This window comes from Galeopterus variegatus, unplaced genomic scaffold, assembly GCF_000696425.1.
Source record: "Galeopterus variegatus unplaced genomic scaffold, G_variegatus-3.0.2 Scaffold3294, whole genome shotgun sequence".
Lineage (NCBI taxonomy): Eukaryota > Metazoa > Chordata > Mammalia > Dermoptera > Cynocephalidae > Galeopterus > Galeopterus variegatus.
Window position 1 is genome coordinate 212730 of NW_007729405.1, and position 17007 is coordinate 229736.

The following is a 17007-nucleotide window of genomic DNA, read 5'->3' on the forward strand; positions in this document are numbered from 1 at the left end:
AACCTTTATTTATTTATTTTTTTTCCTTTTTTGTCTTTTTTCATGTCCGGCAACGGATCGCAACCCTCAGTGTCGCGCCCGTACCGGGCCGGGACCGGCAACGGGATCGCAACCCTCGGGGTTGCATCCGCACCTCGCTCAGCCAGTGAGCGGGAATCGGTCCGTATGTGGGATCCGAACCCTCGGCGGGAGAGCCACTGCGCTCCCAAGCGGCGCACTGTAGCAGTGCGCCACCGGGCCGGCCCCCCCAAAATTTAAAACTTTAAAATATTCTCCATTTTAATTAAAAACTTTTTATTAGGTTGGCTTGTAAGGCTTAGTGTTCTGAGTATAATGTGGATCTCAAGCCTCACTGTCTAATAGCAGATACAAGGCATACTACTTCAAAATTGATGAACTTTCCTTAGTTATATAATTACATGAACTACAATTGCTTCCAAGTAGTTTTGGAAATAATGAGTCCCTGGATACGCAATAAATGTTAAGCAACTGGAGTGACATGTTTACTTAGTCAAGAGGTAAACACTTGCTGCTGACCATTTGCTCTGGGTAGAAGAACATTTTAAAAGCAAGAAAAGAAAAAATTTGGAAAATGTGTTTCTTAGAATTTCAACCAACAGATTGATGAGTTGAGCTGTGTTCATTAATAGAATGCATGAATCCTCAGGATGGATCACAACAAGTGCTGGGTAAATGGGATTGTAGTTTAGTACTATTTTCCATAATAACACAGGCTCTGAGGAGAAAGGCAGCCTTTAAATTTGAGAGCTGTGGTTATTCAGTGAAGGACCTACTGTACTTCTTTGCTAGGAGAAAGACCAAAAGATGATCAGAGAGGGAAGATACTAGAGACAAAGGACTGTTCAAGCTCTTCACCAGTTTGGTTACCACAGTGGCCCACACCTTGTAAACATTTCAATTTAGTTTATACAGGGATCTTTTCCAATGGCAGGTATAGTTAATTTCATAATGGCAAGTATATGGAAAAAATATGATTCAATCTAAATAAATTCATCTTCAATTCTTCTATACCGACTCTCAATTACAGATACAAATGGAAGTTCTAGGGTGGAATTTCTAAAACAGTAACTCCCTTAAAAGTCCTTTGAATTTGAAATATATACACACACGTTCTGCCTTATACACAATAGTCCTCCAGTATTTAAGCACAGAGCCTGACGAGTAGTACATAGTCAATAAATAAGTGTTGAATAAATGAAGACAAGAAAATATTTAGGTATTCATATTCACACATTTGCTCTGACTATTCCTCTCGGAGTTTGCAAATACATTTTGGTGCCTGGAACCCAAACACAGGAGTAATTTAACCATTCAATAAATATTTACGAAGCACCTACTATGTGTATAACACTGTCTAGGTAAAACACACCGTGAAATACGGTCACTGAACATAAGGAGATACCTCAATGGAAAGAAGAGATCCAAAAATGTAAAAAGATAATTGGTAGCTGTATGATGTTCCAAAGGTATGAAGCTAGTCTGTGTATTTTATAGAATTTTAGAAAAGCAGTTAAGCTAAATAGGCAGCTGACCCACCACAAAACATGCAGGTCTGACCACATCTATCTTTCTATTGACAGCTTCTTTTTTTTTTTTTTTTTCCCTTTTTGTCTTTTTTATTGACTGGTAACAGGATCGCAACCCTCAGTGTCACACCCGTACCGGGGACCGGCAACGGGATCGCAACCCTCGGTGTTGCGCCCGCACCACGCTCAGCCAGTGAGCGGGAACCGGTCTCCACATGGGATCCAAACCTTCGGTGGGAGCGCCGCCACACTCCCAAGCGGCGCACTCTCCAGTGTGCCACCGGGCCGGCCCGACAGCTTCTTAAAATGTAAAAATTTGATGGGATATCAAATCAGAAAGACAGACCTAACCTAGAAGATACTAATAATTCAGGAATGGGACTGTTTCTGCAGGTAATATGGGAGAAAATGCCATCCTCACTTCTGTTGACTCATCTACCCATGGGTCTTGCCTTCACCCGAGCACTGGCCAAGGGATTCTACAAGGCAGGGCGGCACATCCGGCTTTCTCCCTAACTGTGGGCCTGGATGGGGGTTTCCCTGAGTGCTCCTCAGGAGCACGGGCACCGTGTGTGCACTCCTGGCAACATGGCCAACAGCAGCAGAGAGGAACGTCAGAGGAGAAGCAGACAGGGGCATATCACCTGGGGGCACGCTCTGGGTCTCTAAATAAAAGCAGAAAAGAGACCTGAGCTCATTCTTCTTCCAACCCAGCTTCTTGAATAACCAAAAGCAGAATATGGCCTGTGTGAGAATTAAAATCTAAAATGGTCTAAAGAGAAAATGCCTCAGTTTTCTACCAGACTAAGATGATTACAGTTGACAGGCAAACACCATAAGTAAAATGAGGATTAAATTATCACAATATTCTGTGTTAATAGACAGAGGCCCTAAAGCAATCAGACAAGTGCAACCTGGATGGAGCAATGGAACTCAAATCCGATGTGTCCCATATTTTGCTTCCTAGGACTCACCACTTGGTTTTTTCATCTGTAAAATGGGGATGGTGATACTCACACCAAAAGGACCTTTATGAAGCACAAATCAGGTAATGATGTGAATGAAGGTGAATCTGAATCTAGTTTATCAGATGTGGTAAATGTGAATGGCAAGAAACAAAACAATAAATGCAATCAACTGTCCTCTTTTGGGGCTAAATATAAAATACTTTCTAGAGTTTTAGTTAACAGACTTCTGTACAAACATAGCTAGGTCACTGAATTATCTGATTAAAGTAATAAAATGTCCTGCAGACTCTACTACCTAAAACAAAGCCACCTTCTCAGGATCCAATGTATAATGATTTAGCAAAGAGGTTTATGAAAAACTTATTTTTAGACACTTCTACCCAGCTAACACAAACATTAAAATTCACTGTATAAAACTTCAATGCTGGACAATCCCTATCCTTTTCTCAACATGTGTTTATGTGTCATAAACAGAATTGATCCTTTTCCTCTAGGAAAGACACTGCCTAATAGGAGGGATGGAAAAGAAATGAAGAGAGCACAGGGTAACTGCTGATGTAACTGGTGAAGGATTTATTTCATCAGGGATTTCTGCCCAGAAGAAATATATTTGTTATTTATAGCAGTGTTTCTAAAATTTTCTAGCTAATCTTAAAAAGCCTTTTAGTCAATGTGTACTTATCCAGGGGCCTTCTGTTATTTTAACTAATTGTTCTAGCACTAGGCACAAATAAAATGGCCATGCCAAATTCCTGGTGTGGTCATATACAAAAGAACGGCATGAATGAGGAAGAATTATACAGAGCTGAGGTTTAGGCATAAAAATTTCCAGCCAAGATTTTTTCTGCTAAAACAAAATTTAGAAAAAGAAAAAGAAAAAAGACAAAGTGTGGAATACTTGTTTTTAGGTCTTTAGGTCTTTAAACAGTGGAACTTAACCAGAGTGTAAAATACACTCAAACTAAAAACCATCAAAAAAGACGTCTGAAACAACTAAAAAGTAGATGGAGACTTATGAAAGCCTCTCCAGATGGGGGGTTACTAATGAGTCCTTCTCTCCCTGAGATATTCTGCAAACAGCTGACAAATCTGAAATCAATTCATTTTATACAGTGACAATAAAAAACAATAATTCAGTCAAAAGTTAAATAAGTATTGCCATGGCTAAGCAAGACACTTTTCACCAAATTATAAAAACATCAAGAAGAGGGCTGCTGCCAGCCCAGCGGATACACTGAATGATGGAGGAGTCTGTGTGGCTGTCAGCGTCCACACCTGCAGCCTCTGCATAGGAGAGTTGACCTGGCCATTCCTACCTAGTGGGTTGAGTTGGGAAAGCCTGAGACTGGCAATTCACTCTTCCAGATAAGTCAAACAGTCTTTTTCCATATCTCATTTTCTTCAGAACAAGGCATTCAGGAGTCTGTCTTCCCTTCTGCAGATAAAGGGGCAGTGGGCAGAGTACCTGACCCTAGCTCCACGTGATATTGTCTGCATAGGATTATGTCTTCATGGCTAGATCAAGAATAAGGGGCAGCTGCTGTGAAAGAGAGAACTCTACTTTAAAATCAAATAATAGCAGAGGAATACTAGAAATTATGAGTAGAGCAAATTGCTTTTCTAAATGCTCTCCACCTTTGAAGTCTGTCCCTATATTACTTCCTTTTTGAAGGAACATAATTATTACTAAGGGGTTCCACTCTGTTAAACTCTTTTTGATTACCAAACGACAAAGCTGTGCCCAGCAGAGAGGGGTCACCTGTGATGGCACTGGAAGACTCACAGCACCTCAAGTATGAGAGCTGATCTCAGTGACAGCAGATCTGCTCAGTGCACTACTCAAAAATGAGTGCTGCCCAAACTACAGGGACACATTTTCATGCTCAAGCACAGAACTCTGCCAATGAAGATGAAAATAAATCTACAAGAAAGTCCAATTTTCTTTCAATGATTTTTTTTCTTTCTGAAGACTACTACAATAGGCATGCATTTGTGTGTCAACAGGATGTCTATTGGCTCTCGGCATTACTACCACTGCTACCATCGCTCTCTGTGGTTACGGACATAGTAGTTCTGGCAAACAAGCACAAGGACACACAACCCACTGCTACCATCGCTCTCTGTGGTTACGGACATAGTAGTTCTGGCAAACAAGCACAAGGAAATAGTAAAATATCCAATAGGTAGAAACTAATCTATAAACAAAACTGGGAGTTATTTAAAATCGTGGGCCCGTAAACTAAACTTTCAAGAAGGGTTACCACATCCTTTAACTGTGAAATAAACATCTCTTCCAGAGAGAAGGGCCACACCCCTTCATAGGCTGGGCCGGGATACAAGAGGCCTTGCATTATTTACACCTGTGCTGGGAATTATTCAAAAGGTGCTGATCAGGGAATCCAGCTGAATCCACTAGCCACAGCAGGGAGACAAGCAATGGTATTCTTTTCAGAGTCCTGAGAAATTTCTCTGCGTACAATTTCAGCAGGAGTGAACCTATTTGGTTTGGACTTATCTCCTAAGGACTGGCCCTTTAGCCATTCCCTATTCATCCCACCACCTGAAGTTGCTTGCAGTTCCTCAGCAGATGCACTGTGCTTCCTTTCAAGTTTGGACTTATCTCCTAAGGACTGGCCCTTTAGCCATTCCCCATTCATCCCACCACCTGAAGTTGCTTGCAGTTCCTCAGCAGATGCACTGTGCTTCCTTTCAACTCTCCTTCTCTACAGAGCTTCTGCTCTGCCCTCCTCACAATAATGATAACTAACCTATTCTGGGCCCTTTCTAGGGGCCTGGCAATTTGGTAACCACTCTGCATACATTATCCTGTCTAGTCCTCACAGCAACCCTACAAGTATTCCAATTCCCTTACAGCAACCAGTGCTTGACAACAGGGTTTGGATCCAGAGACAACTGCATGGGAATTCCTAGCCATGTGACACTTCCTAGCCATATGATACTGAGCAAACTGCTTGATTGATGGCACTAATACTCAGGTCCTCAACTGTTAAATGGGGATAATAATGTTACTCATCTCTTACTCTTAGTATGAGAATTAAATGAGATAATATACTTAAAAAGAACTAGTACAGTACCTGGCATATACTGGCATATACTGAAAACTCAAAAATGGTTAGCTACTGTTATCATCCCCATTTTATGGACAGGAAACTGAGGCTATTACAGGTGAAGTGACTTTCCCAAAGAAAGTGAAGTATCAAGACTGCAACCCGCCCCCCGCCCACCTCTTAAGTCCTTTGACCTCAGTCTAGGCCACCTTCCCTAGCCCAAGACCCAGTAAGGCAAGACGCCAGGAACAGAACAGAACTCTATGCAAACCTTCGTAATGGTATTAACAGTACTGTGTCTTGGGCATTTCTCTTTCTCTCTCTCGTCTCCCTATTTCTCTAGGTCTCACATCTGACTCCCCATTGGCTAAGACAGTGCCTGGCATATGGTAGTGATAATGATGAAACTGGTGATAAAACGTAGGAATGAATGCTATGACTACTTGGGTTTAGAGAACTCCCAGGCATTGCCATCTGCCAGGAGGATGACTGTACCGCAATATGCCAGATCTCAACAGAGGAGCCCCCCATGCCATCTCAGTTATATGAGTTGGATTAAGAAGTTCCTTTTCTCATCTTTCTAGAACTCCCAAAGTGAGGCCTTCTTTGTCACTGTTACACAAGTGATTTCCTCCACTAGGCAACGACCATTGGTCTAGCTAACAAGTGGCAGAACTAAGAGCCCTAAGTTCAGTCACTGAAGATTAATGAAAAGTTTCCTTCAGAGATTGGGCGTATTTTTTCTCAAAAGCTACCAACTTTGGACTTTCCCAGGAAATGCTTTATAAAATCCTTTGTTTTGTACATTAGGATGTGTCAAAAATGGAAAAATAAGAAGGCAACTTTAGATCTGCCTGGGTGAATGGTGATATGCCCAAAATATAGCAATAAATAATTTAAAGAGGGCCATTTTGAGAAAGTCTAAGTATACTGAAAACATTATTAACCATGACAGTACACTTGTGAGATACAGGCAGTGGGCAAATTTGGGTAATATCACTCTGAGTGCCTAGACACCCCACACAAAAATAAAATCAGGAAGAAATGGATAAAAATAGAAAAAAGAACAGCAGCTACTTACCCCAGTTGTCTCCACTTCTTCTCATAGTAAATTATCACACAGTTCATTTCCATGACAAACATAACACAATAACAAATGTAATTGCCTCCATTTATCTTCTTAGGGAACTGCAGGGTGGTTTGTTGAATTATGATATATTTATTCTTAGTCCTTGGCCACATTCCTCAATGGAGTTTTAGTTTTGCCACAAGCATTATTTAACTAGGCACCCTGGCCTAAAATGTTTAAAATGAGTCAGGCACTAAGTTTGGACAGAATAAATGACTATAGCCAACTCTTTGCCAGTTATATGAAGGTAATGATTTTGAGATTCCCTGAAGGAGAATGGCCTTTGCTGCGTGGAGAAGTCAGGCAAAGGTAAATATCGTAGGATCTCTTGGGCTCAACTCTTAGCCACCTGTTTGGGCACATAAACCTTCTTTTGGTAGGCAGGATAATGGCACCCCAAAACATCCATGTCCTAGCCCCTGCAATCTATAATGTGTTACGTCACATGGCAAAGGGACTTTGCAGATGTGATTGAGTTAAGGATCTTAAGATGAGAAGATTATTTTGGATTAGCTTGGTGGGTCCAAGTAATCGTAAGTGTCCCTAAAAGTGAAAGAGGGAGCCCAAAGAGTCAGAGCCAGAGAGAGATTTGAAGATGTTATGCTGTTATCTTTGAAGATGGAGAAAGGGGCCGCAAGCCAAAGAATGCAGGTGGCTTTAAGAAGCTGGAAGAAAAAAAAAAAAAGGAGATGGACTCTCCCCTAGAATTTTCAGAGGAACGCAGCCCTGCCAACACTTTGATTTCAGCCAGGTAAAGATCATTTCTGATTTCTGACCTCCAGAACTGTAAAGATTATAAATTTGTGGTGTTTGTTGTTTTAAGTCACTAAGTTTGTGGTAATTTGTTATAGCAGCAATAGAAAACTGATATACTCCTGAAAAACTTTAGTTGTCTTGGCTCCAGTTTCTTCATCTCTGAGATAAGGGTTGTTGTATCTCACAGGGTTGTTGTATCTATTAAAACAAGTTTAAATATGTACACGTGCTGAGCATGTGTGTTTTCCTTTATCACACAAATTCAAATTTATAGCAATATTGATTCAGAGCTTCCTCTGACAGAATGTAAAGAGAAGACTCCCATTTGTATGCATTTGTAATCTTTCCTCATCTTTTACTTTAGGGCCTTATCATGCAGTTTAGTGGTGGCAGCAGAGATCTAGAGAAGGAGGAAGTCCCTGGGAATTAACATTGAGGAGAGAAACGTGAAAGCTTAAATAGATCCAGAAAGAAAGAGGAAGGAGCAAAGAAGACAGGCTGACTATGAAGAGGTTATTGGAAAGGAGGAGAGAAGACTTAAAGAGAACTTTTGTGGCTCGTCATTAGTTTTGTAATTCCTTGAGAGATTGGTGGTGATCTGGATTGCATTCACAATATTTCTTTTTTATAGATTACACTGTTTTGCTTGGCTACCAAGCAGAGACTAGCACAAGATGTGTTCCATTCATTTTTAAAATCATTCATCCACTCATCTGAAAAACAATTATTGAGCACTTATTGCAGAATTTACTGATAGATAAGAGTATCAAGGGGTTTATCAGTTATCATAGCCCAGTGGGAAACCACTATTACAGTGGTTAAAAGTGCTGGTTTCAATCCCTAAGGCCCAGACTGTGACCTCTGAATGCCATTTTCCACAAAAAGGAACCAGTGCTTTTTTGGAGAAATGTTTAATTATGAGTCTGGGGCAGGAAATGCACAAAATGAACCTGGAACATCTTGTACCATTTTTTTCTTTGTGAGGAAGCAAAGACTAGGTCATGTCAAGGACTCAGGGATCAATCTGAAGAGGCTCCCACTACCCAAAAAGGGGACAATTTGAGCATCAATACAAAGGCATACAAACCAGAAAGGAAGAAATAAAACTGTCTTTATTTACAAATGACATGGACTACATAGGAAATACCAGGAAATTCCTAAAACAACTACAACAATAATGCATAGAACTAATAAGTAAGTTCAGCAAGGGTTTCAGGATACAAGATAAACACACACACAAAAATTGTATTTCTTTCTTTTTTAGGAGCTTAAAATAGCAAAGGTTTTTTAAATTGACAAAAACTATATATTTATGGTGTACAATATGATGTTTTGATTTATGTATATATTATGGAATGGCTAAGTCAAGCTAATTAACATATGTACTACCTCACATACTTATCATTTTTTGTGGTGAGAACAATTAAACTGTATACTCAGTAATTTTCAAGTATACAATATATTGTTATTAACTATAGTCACCACGATGTACAATAGATCTCTTGAGCTTATTTCTAACTGAAATTTTGTGTCCTTTGACCAACATCACCTCAATTTCCTCACACCCAAATGTATTTCTATATAATAGCAATGAACATGTAAAGACAAAAATTAAGAATACCATTTTATAATCAATCAACAGAAATACATAGGTGAACATCTAGTAAAAATGTACAGGACTTGGATGCTGAAAACTACAAAAATACCGGAGAAAGAAGTCAAAGCTCAAAATAAATGGAGAGACATACCAGGTTCATGGATTGGAAAATTCAGCAAAGTAAAGATATCAGTTTTCTCCATACAGGTCTACAGGTTCAATGTGATTTCTATTAAAATCTCAGCAAAGTTTTTTTGTAGATATAGGAAAGATTATTCTAAAATTAATAGGGAAAGGCAAGAAATTAGAATAGCTAAAACAATTTTGAAACAAAAGGATTCCGTGAGAGGAATAACTCTACCAGATGCTAAGATTTATTTTATAGCTACAGTAATCAAGACAGTGTGGTACTGGCAGACAGACAATCAGTGGAACAGAATAAAGAACCAGAAATACACCCGTAAAAGTATGGCCAACTAATTTTACCAAGGTGCAAATGCAAGTCAGTAGAGGAAGGAGCATCTTTTAACAAGTGGTACTGAAGCAATTGGACATTCAAAGGGGAATAAGAAAATTAACCTCAGCTTAATTTTCATGCACCTAATATAAAACTTAACTCATAATAGATTACAGACTTATATGTAAATGTAAAACTGTAAAATTTTTAGAAGAAAATATGGGATAAATTATTTGGGACCTATGGCTTGGTCCCCAAAGCACAATTCATAGATGAAAAAAATCAGTAAATTGGACTTCATCAAAATTAAAAATTTTGTTCTGTGAAATACCCTATTAAGAGGAAGAGATAAGCTACAAACTAGAAAAAAATGTTTTTAAAACATAAATCTGATAAAGGATACATCTCCACAATATATAAAGAACTCTCCAAAGTCAATAGTAAAAAAAAGAAATTCAATTAGAAAATGGACAAAGGACAAGAAGAAGCATTTCACCAAAGAGAACATGTAGATGGCAAATAAGCACATAAAAAGATGTTCAACATCACTAGTCATTAGGGAAATGCAAATTAAGACCATGATGAGATATCACTATACACCTATTAAAACAGCTAAAATAAAATATAGTAATGCATAGAAACTGGACCTCTCATACATTGCTGGTAGAAATGAAAATGGTACAGCCACTCTGGAAAACGGTTTGGCAATTTTATAAAAAGTTAGACATGTATTAACCATTTGACCCATCAATGCTACTCCTGGACATTTATCCCAGAGAAATGAAAATTTACTTTTACCATAAAAACCTGTACAGAAATGTTCATAGTAGCTTTATTTTTAATAACCAAAATCTGGAAAAAAAACAAATGTTCTTCAATAGGTGAAGAGTCAAACTGTGCTACCTCCACATTGCAAAATACTGAATAGCAAAAAAAGGAACAAACTATTGATACATACAACTTGGATGGATCTCAGGGGCATTAGGTTTAGTGAAAGAAAGCCAATCTCAAAAGGTCATATATGATTCTACTTTTATAACATTATCCACATTGCAAAATACTGAATAGCAAAAAAAGGAACAAACTATTGATACATACAACTTGGATGGATCTCAGGGGCATCAGGTTTAGTGAAAGAAAGCCAATCTCAAAAGGTCATATATGATTCTACTTTTATAACATTATCAAAATGAGATGGGAAATAGATTAGTGGTTGCCAGGTCGGGATATTGCGGGGGAGGGAGGGAGGTATGACTACAGCAAGACAGCACAAGGGAAATGTTTGTGGGACAGTTCTTTAACTAGATTGTGGTGGTGGTTAAACAAATCTACACGTGTAGTAAAATGACATAGCACAATACACATTCCTGGTTTTAAAATTGTACTATAATCATGTAAAATATAACTGTTGGGTGAAGTGTGCATGGAACCTCTCTGAATAATTTTTGCAAATGTCTTCCAAGTAAAAGCTAAAAAAAATGAAAAAAAAGCAAAGCAAAGAAAAACTCTGCCAGAGAAAAGAAAAAGAAGGATCACTCTCAGCTCATTCTATGAGAACAGAACAACCTGAAAACTAAAACCAGCAAGCTGTCTTTATCCTCCTAGAAAACACCAGCTGGTCAGGAGAGTTTTGACTGGAGTTGACAGGGAGAGACAAATGCTGGAGCTTGAGACCTGAAAAACAAAACAGGGTGAACCACATAAAGATAGAGATTGAAGAATCCAGACAGAGAGCTCCAAGTGCAAAGGCACTGAAATGGGACAGGTTTGGTATGTTAAAGGATGGTAAAGGAGCCCAAGGAGGCAAGGATAGAGAGAATCTGAGAGACAGGAGATATGAGATGGGAGCAGCCATGTCATCTGGAACCTGCCAAACCTTGCTCAGGAGTCTGTCCTTATCAATGATAAGGACCCACAATCTATCCCTCCAAGGCCCCCCTTCCTGCTCTGGTCAAGCTTGATAATCCGCTTGCTCAATCCTTAGGGCTGAGGAGGGAAAATGATAGAGACAGCATACCAACAATCTACAATGGAAATATATAAATTATATATAAATGTAGCCATAAGCATAGCTCAGGCTAGTTAGTGAGTTAAAAAAGGCGGGGGAGGGGAGATTAAACATTCAGGAGACTCTAAGGGTCGGTCATGGAACAGGAATTTATGCTTTTAATTATAACCTTGCAGGAACATTGAAAGAAGAATAAATTATATGCACTATGCTCCAAAAAAAGTGGAGACATATTAGGAAAGTTTTCATTAAAGCTACCACATGGAGGAAAAAAAAAGGTTATGTTGATAAAATATTACTTTTGGCTATTAATTTTAGAAAGATATATGAAGCAGCTAATTATACAACACTGTTTCATAAATGAAATAGTAATGTGTCTCATATTATCATCTGCATCTATGATTCTGAACATCCTTGTTCAAAAACTGTCGGTTTGGTCTGGCTAGTTTAACTGTTCTTTGCAATATATTAGGAAAATAAAGGAATATGCTAAAAATTACATTTCTTTGTGCAAATATCTGAGTGTTTTGGAACATTTCTGTTATGGTGGAAGGGGCAAAGCAGTCAATATGAAAAGAAAGTTAAAGATGGTTACCTCAACAAGAGCCAAGATTATGACAAGAACAAGTCTACTAGGCCAGGAACAAACTGGACCAACCTGCTGGTATACCTGGGCTTCAAACACCCTACAGCCTCCATAAGTTGATAAGATATCTCAAAGAGTAAAAAGGACTTTTCTTTTGATTCTGAGATAAGGTGTGTGTGTATGTAGGAGTGATTCGGATGAAAAACTCTGAATACTGTTGTACTTTATGAATCATTTGGTGTATGACAGAAAACTACTTTGCTTTAAAAAAAAAAAAAAGAGCTATTACTATAGCCAAGAGCATGTCAATATGGACAGAAATTTTCATCGATGAACAATGGGAATAAAGATACATATATGTCATTACTCAAATTCCAAGTTTACTAAGAATTGGTAGAACAAGGCATTTCTAAAAAAAATAAGAAATTAGAATTGCTACATTCCCTTATAAGATTAGACAGGCTAGAAGCTTTCTAATAAAGTATGCCAGGATATAAAGTAGAAAGCCCACTACATTGAAACCTGCCCACTGGATACGTTGGGAGTTGGGAATTAAATCCATGTCCCTGCTATAATCTAACCAGAAAACGCCTGATTTTTTGATCATATATACTTGAAAGTTATAATAAATCCTGTCCAGTACCCTAAATAGTTATACAATTCTGGAGAATGTACATTGTTTCTTCTTGTGGAGATAAGAAACTAAAACTTTGCCTAGAAGAAGAAAGAAAAATGTAGAATAAATCAGAAAAAAACATGAACCAAGTATTCATGTTATAATAACGTAGTCAGTAAATTTAAAAGTACATGCCAAAGGCACACACTTCCAAATTTACCATTTTGAAGAGCATGTAAACTCAGTCAAGTGTAGAGAGAAATTATGGGCCCATGTATGTCAATTTTAGAATAAACAGTGTCTAACATATTCATATGCCTTTCGCATGGAGAAGCCAGAAGGGGTCTCAGGAAAATAATTAGAAAAATGAAGGCATGCCACACTTTTAGTTAGGAGAATTACTGGTTCATAAAGATATTATTTCTTTCCAGATTTAGTTGTAAGATTTAACAAAATTCTAAAATACATCTGAATTGAAATTCCTGCAAATGGAAAATAAATAATTTGAGGTTTATAAGAAGAATTTAAAAAATAATAAAAACTCCAAAATTGTTTCAAAACGGGGAATAAACATGAGGGACTTATCCTACCAGTTATCAAATGACATTAAACCCACCCTATTATAAATGATGATTGAATAATAAATAATTGAAGGAGAAGAAACATATCTTCCTTACAAGAGAATCTGAATTAATAAATGCAGAAGAATGAGGGAAATAGAAAAATGACCATTAGAAATCCTCAAAAATAGTTGCTGCAGGCAAGATCCATTCACGAATGCTAAAATTAGTGGACAAAACTTAAAGGAAAAACAGGATATTTACATAACCTCAAAGTATCTACCCAAAATATTTATTAATCTTTCGTGCTCATTTTAATGCATTGTCCACAAAGTCTGTGATACTTCTACCCCAGTAGGTGAGCTTAATTACCTTCCCCTTGCATGTGGGCTGGACTAAGTGACTTGCTTCTAAGAACAGAACATGGAATGGGAGCACAGTAACTTAACAGTGGAGAAACCTGGCTAACACCACCTTAACCAAGCGATCACACTAACAGCACCGGAATAAGTCATGTTGATGTTATATGCCCCTGATATGATAAGATGAGAACTTCACCCCCATAGGAGCCTTCCCCCACATCCATAACCCCAGCTTAATCATGAGAAAACATCAGACAAGACCAAATCAAGGAACATTCTAAAAAATAACTGACAAGTACCCTTCAAGAGTATAAAGGTCATGAAAGGCAAGACCAAGAAACTGTCACAGATTAGAGGAGTCTAAGTAACATGATGACTAAATGCAATGTGGAATTGTTGATTGGATCCTGGAATAGTAAAAGGGCATTAAGAGAAAAATTCAGAATATCAGAATAAAGTCTCTAGTTTCGTTAATAGTATTGTACCAATGCAAATTTCTTAGTTTAGAGAATCTCAAAAAAAGACCATGGTCATCCATGTAACAAAGAAGGAGCTATAAATCAATACGACAGGAATAGATAATTCAAAAAACATCAAGGAAATATTGGCTAGCCATTCAAAAAAATTAGATCCTTACCTTATGCCATACAGTAATATAAAATTCCATTGGAATTTTCCAATAGAAAAGAAATGATGGAAAAAGACTTTAGAAATTATAACACACACAGCATGGGATATTATACAACCATTTAAAAGAATGAATGAAAACTACATAAGTGGGGTTCAGTAACTTTTTTGTAGCTATTGTTGAGTATGAAAAGCAACGTACAGAAAAGCATATAAATGTGATCCAATTTTTTAAAATACTGGAAATAAAGACTGTGTGTGTATGTGTGTGTGTGTGTGTGTGTGTGTAGGTGTTCCCATGTATACATGGTACTACATGACTACGCAGAAAAATACATGCATATTAGGTTATTAATATATGTTGGAGGAAAAGAGAGAAAAAAGGAAGCAAAAAGAGAAAGGGGAAAATATGAACTTTTAAAAAATGTATATGATCACATTTAAATGTGTTTAGAATTATTATGTGTGTGAATATGTTAAAGAAATTAAATTTTAAGAATTAAACATAATACAAAAATAAAATTTAGGTAAGTATATATATAATTAAGTGTAAACAACTTTCTAAATATAAAAACTATGTAATAAATAACAAAGGAAGAGATTAAAAAATTTGACTACATAACTTTGATAACTTCAGTTTATTTACAAACAAGAAAATTGAAAGGCAAACTGGCAAAAATGTATAAAACAAACAGAGAATTAATCAAAAAATTAAAAATGAATAATACACATTTGAAAAATGCTCAACATTATTAATAATCAAAAGAAAAAAAACAAAACAATAAAAACCATTTTTGTTATCAAACCCAGAGATGCAGAAAATAATCCAAGTGCCAGACAATACTGGCTTGGACCAAGGTGGGGATGAGAGCGACAATAAGAAGTGGTTACACCTGGATATTTATTGAAGGTGCAGCTGACAGGAGTATTTTGGGATTGGGTATAGGACGTAAGAGGAGTCTGAGATGAATGAAACCACCACCATGCTGGGAAGAAAGTATAAAGATGCAGCCCCCTTCCTTAAAGAGCTGTTTCCAGCAAAGGAGAGCAACAGACAGACATAAAACAGCTTCAAAGCTTCACTCTGAGACCCACTGCTATGTTCTTTTACCATCTCGATTAAGAAATTCTTCTTCACAGCCAAGGAAACCTGTCTATCTGTATTTAAGCCTCCTGCATTTTATCTGGTCATCTGTGGGCAGTGAGCATAAACTCCTTAGAATCCCATTCACTTATACTTAAAGACCCAATTACATCAGTCTTCTCTTTATTAGCCCATACAAACTTGATTCTCCCTTTCATTTTACAGAACTGTTTTCTGCCCCTTTAAGCGTTTTTTTCTTCCTTTCCAACATCTCACAAGAAGCTGAACTCATGCCTCTTGGAAAATCAAGAGAGCCAAAGAAAGAAAAGACTGCACAAAACTGTAGAACTCCAGAGCAGGCTGGTGAAGCTCAAAGAACAGTCTATGATTCCTAAAGCCAAANTAACTTCAGTTTATTTACAAACAAGAAAATTGAAAGGCAAACTGGCAAAAATGTATAAAACAAACAGAGAATTAATCAAAAAATTAAAAATGAATAATACACATTTGAAAAATGCTCAACATTATTAATAATCAAAAGAAAGAAAACAAAACAATAAAAACCATTTTTGTTATCAAACCCAGAGATGCAGAAAATAATCCAAGTGCCAGACAATACTGGCTTGGACTAAGGTGGGGATGAGAGCGATGATAATAAGAAGTGGTTACACCTGGATATTTATTGAAGGTGCAGCTGACAGGAGTATTTTGGGATTGGGTATAGGACGTAAGAGGAGTCTGAGATGAATGAAACCACCACCATGCTGGGAAGAAAGTATAAAGATGCAGCCCCCTTCCTTAAAGAGCTGTTTCCAGCAAAGGAGAGCAACAGACAGACATAAAACAGCTTCAAAGCTTCACTCTGAGACCCACTGCTATGTTCTTTTACCATCTCGATTAAGAAATTCTTCTTCACAGCCAAGGAAACCTGTCTATCTATATTTAAACCTCCTGCATTTTATCTGGTCATCTGTGGGCAGTGAGCATAAACTCCTTAGAATCCCATTCACTTATACTTAAAGACCCAATTACATCAGTCTTCCCTTTATTAGCCCATACAAACTTGATTCTCCCTTTCATTTTACAGAACTGTTTTCTGCCCCTTTAAGCATTTTTTCTTCCTTTCCAACATCTCACAAGAAGCTCAACTCATGCCTCTTGGAAAATCAAGAGAGCCAAAGAAAGAAAAGACTGCACAAAACTGTAGAACTCCAGAGCAGGCTGGTGAAGCTCAAAGAACAGTCTATGATTCCTAAAGCCAAAGGTTATGAATTCTATTTCTTAGCACTCTCATGATGTCTGCGTGTGCATTTGATCATGAATCACTACCTTCCTAGGAACACATTTTATGATTGCTACAGTTTAGATTTATCATCCTCACCAATATTATCCTGAGTATAATCAGTCAATTTCACAGATTTTACTACCTGACACAGGGAAGAATACAAATGGGTACCATACCATGTTGGTGACTTTATCATGTAACTGTATAATAAGGGGAGAACACCAACTACTTTCTAGAGTTGATGCTTTCAGAAAGGGCACATTTTAAGTTAGGTATCAGTTCTCAATCTAACATGATGGGTTATAATACATTCGTGTCACTTTTCAATTTAATGTAATTTAATTTTTCATGATATAT